This window comes from Pinus tabuliformis, chromosome J, assembly GCF_031772625.1.
Source record: "Pinus tabuliformis cultivar Carrire ecotype Pingquan chromosome J, CPIR1, whole genome shotgun sequence".
In the NCBI taxonomy this organism is placed as follows: Eukaryota; Viridiplantae; Streptophyta; class Pinopsida; order Pinales; family Pinaceae; genus Pinus; species Pinus tabuliformis.
In genome coordinates, this window is record NC_142295.1 from 1,577,018,487 (window position 1) to 1,577,022,915 (window position 4,429).

Here is a 4,429-nt window from a genome sequence, read left to right on the forward strand (position 1 = left end):
ATACCAAGAATGGTGTACCTCTATTCAATGAAAATAATTATGCACTCTGGAAAGGAAGAATGGAGGTCTATCTCTTGTCACAAGGTTACGAGGTATGGAACACTGTTCAAAATGGTTTTACACCAACCGCGGATGAACAAGGTAAGAAGAATTTGGTAAATGATGCAAAAGCAAAGAATATTATTATCAGTGGACTTATTGAATCTGCTTATCATAAGGTGTTGGGTTGTAAAACCACCAAAAATGTATGGGACAAGCTTGAGAATATATATGCAAGTGACTCAAATGTCAAAGAAGCAAAGCTTCAAATCTATAGAGAAAAATTTGAGCAACTTAGAATGAAAGAAGATGACAACATTGCTGCATACTTCCAACAAGTTAATGAAATAACCAACACTCTGGAAGGATCGAGAGAGCCTGTTGACGAGAAGACTATTATACAAAATATCCTTAGAACATTACCAAGAATATTCAACCCAAAGGTATTGATCTTAGAATACAATGCAAATCTAGACAAACTCAGCAAAGAGGAATTACATGGAGTTCTCATAGAATATGAAATGAGACTTGATGAAGAAGAGGGTAGTTCACATCTAGAAATTGCCTTCGCGCATCTAAGAAAACCAATAAGGACAAACCACCTTCAAAGGAAAAGACCTGCACCTGCACCTGCAAGTGTGAAGAAAAGGAAGATGATGAAGATGGTTTTTCAGATGGAGAATATGCTTACTTTATGAGAAAACTAAAAATTGGTAAGGAAAAATTCAAAGGTAAACTTCCATTGATATGTTTCGATTGTGGTGAGGTTGGGCATTTCACAGCAAAATGTCCAAAAAAAAGTGATGGAAACTCAAAAGGAAAGAAAGGCTTTAAGAAATTCAACAAGCAAGGCAAGAAGAAAGGATTCAAAAGGAAATTTCTCTCTAAAGAAGATAGCTCATCATCCGTTGAAGACAGTAATAGTGAAGAAGAAGCCAATGAGAGAGTATTGTTTATGGCCAAGCACAATAAACAAGAGGTATCAAACAAAGAAGAAGAAGGGTTGACCATAGAAGAATTTTCTAAGGAGGCAATCAAGCTTATAAAAGAGCTCAAGGCTGAGAATATCCATTCCAACACTCTTGAAGAACAAGTTAAAGGGCTCAAAATTGAAGTTGAAGAACACAAATTTATTGAAGAGTCACTTCAAAAGAAGTTTGAAGAAAGCAACCGAGAAAGGGAAGCATTATAAGCCGAAGTAGTCTCGCTACGTAAGGATGTGAATAAGGGAAAATTTGTCCAAAACTATGCCAATAGCTCAAGGGTGTTGGAAGAAATCATCAACAATCAACGATCTTACAGTGATAGAACTGGCCTTGGTTACAAAGAAGAAGAAGTAGGACCTTCTACAACAAAATACAATGAACCTATGAGATCTGACAGGCATGTAGACTTCATTGGACAAGATTCACAAGAACAACCTTGGAAGACAATTCCCCGACGAAGATTTCCATCCAAGTACCAACATATTTTTCATGGCTATTGTTATTCATGTGGAAAATTTGGTCAGAAAGCTGTAGAATGTCGCACGTGCCTTAGGAACCAATACAATTCCAGGAGATCTATCAAATATGAATCTCCTAGGGCTCAACGAAACATCAATAGATTTGAATGTTTAAGAAGTAATATTGAATGTTACAAATGTCGAAACTTTGGACACATAGCCAGAGACTGCAGACTTGAAAATCCTCCAGAAGAATATTCAAAGCCACAGAACGAACGAACATGGAAGAAGAAGAACACTGATAATTGTGCTCTCGCTCTCAAGGCTCAAAACAACAAAGATGTGTGGTATGTTGATAGTGGTTTCTCAACGCATATGAATGGAGATAGAAAGAAATTTGTATCTCTGAAAGAGAAGAAGGATGGAACCATGTCCTTTGGAAATGATGGATCTTCAAATGTTATAGGATTAGGTACCATTAGTCTTGGAAGTAAAGATGCTCTAGCTAAGAATGTTCTATTGGTTGAAAACATGAATCACAATCTGCTCAGTGTTGGACAAATGTGTGATCAAGGACACACAATGCTATTCAACTCTACAAAATGTGAAATCAAGAAAGGAAGGTATGGTAAAATTGTGGCTACAACAAGTCGAACTCCAAACGACATATATGTTCTAGATGAAGCAACCAAAGCATGTCTACTAGACAAAGAATATGAAAGCTGGTTATGGCACAAATGAATGGGTCACATAAAATTTGACAATATTGTTAGGATAAGAAAAAAGGATGCAGTATGAGAAATGTTGAAAATCTCAAAACCTTCCAACTCACTATGTGAGGCCTGTCAGCACTGTTACAGGGAAAAGTGTCTATATAGAACTGCTCTATCCCACTAAGGTGTGACAGCTGCCTTAGAAACAAACAGAGAAAAGCTACTTTCGTTTTTCCTTTAAGAATTATAGATAGAGAGGAACAGAAAGACCAACCTCTGTCTTGCGCTAATCTCTCGATTTGATTCCTCTCTTTTTGATAGTCCTCAACTACCTACTCCCTTGCACGCCCAGCTTCACAAAGTACCTGTAAGATCACAAAATCATAGCACTATACAAAGACATGGATCTATAATCATAAACAATCTAGGATCAGATGTAAATTGACCATAAAAATGTAGCAAGCGTCAATGACACAAAAGCATGGAGGAAAACTCAAATAGCTTTTATTGATAAACAAGAAAAGAGCCAAGAGGAGTTACAACCAGTTTTTCTGACCCAACATCAACCTCCCAGCAAAGAAGCCCCTCTTCACCTCAAACAAAGCTTAGATCACCCAACAATCTTGATGTTTGACTCAAAAAACCAACAGCAATTCCTTACAATATGCAAAATTCCAGCCTCTGGATCTCTAGGATGAGGGATCCATATATAGATATCTGTAAGGGGGATGAGTCAGCTTGTGATTTGATTAGTGTCTTCTCTCTAATAGTTGTTGCTTCCACTTGGATACTGATGGCCTCTTACTCATCCTTGGTCGAATTCAGTGAGGCAAGTGTCACAGGAGAAGATTCTGGAAGCTTTCATTGCCTCTCCACCTCGCGGAATGACACTACCATTTGTCATTTCTCACCCATCACACCCCACAGAAGGGACTTTTGGAATGAAATGCACCCTCATAGTGTATTTAGGTGAGATGCAACACACTTAGCCAGTGGAGCAGCTGCAATGATCCTGTTTTGACCAATTCTGAGCAGTTTCTCATGGAGAACTTCTGGGAGAAGCTGTAATCTGTTGACCTTGTTCCTTTAGGGGTTAAAACAACACTTTTAGGGACTTAGGAGCCCTTGGTTTATGGACATTTCATGCTTGGGGTTGTAGGGCCCAAAAATGTCTATAACAGTTGCCCCCTAAAGTATGAGGCCGTTAACCTTTTGGTGTCGGGTGAAATGCTTTATTATGAGGATCCGAAGTTCTTTCAATGCTGGGAGGAGACCTGTAATAAGATACAATACAATAAATTATCTTCATACTATTTTCATGATCTAGCTGAGGCGGGCATTCCCATGCTCAGCTTTATAAATTCATTTTCATGTACATAAGACAGACAATCGTCTAAGTGTAGACTGATGATTCTGATAAAGCCATCATCCTTTTGAGTGGATGATTATCTGTGCAGCAATGATGTACATTTAATGTCTTTATTTCCCTGAATATATATCGCAGCCCGGATGGATGAAACTAGATCCGGGGTCTTCAATCTCGTCCGATCTTCACTCGAAGTACAAGTCGATCCATGTGAGAAATGTTCTGAAATCGAACATGGAAATACATCGCTTGATTACCAGTCAATGATGTAAACTGTTAACAAACGTGAGATGAATCACCGATAATTATAATGACCCTCAAGGTACTGCAGTACAATTCACGTGGTGTGAATAAAGGACTTGGCGTTGAACACCACGCAAAATCTTTCAGTCGAAGGCCATTGATGTAAACCTGTCGCCAGAAGTGAGAAACTTGCCATTGAGGCATGCAAGCTTCAAAGTACTGAATGGGGTGTTCCTAGATCAACTTCTTGGATAATGAGCTGATGTCGACAAGAAGTGATCCGTCACAGGAGGGCCTTAATGAATCCCACATCAATGACACGGAACGGAGCAAATGATTTTAATGGAGGTGAAAACGATCTGGTGATACAAGGTTCAAGGTGGCGGTCATGAATGAATGGAGTATAATGTATGGTAGTGGGTGAGACACAGGTGAATTCACTGAATGACTTCTCTTGAACATATCGGCGACACTAATGTGATGGATCGGTAGCATTAACCCCAAATGTGGATGGTATGGCATGACCATGGTGATGTGACCGGTGAATGAAACAACCCAACCCGACTCGGACACGGAGTGGAAGTGTCATGTTCAAGAGCGACTTGCTACCAACAAAGTTTCTTT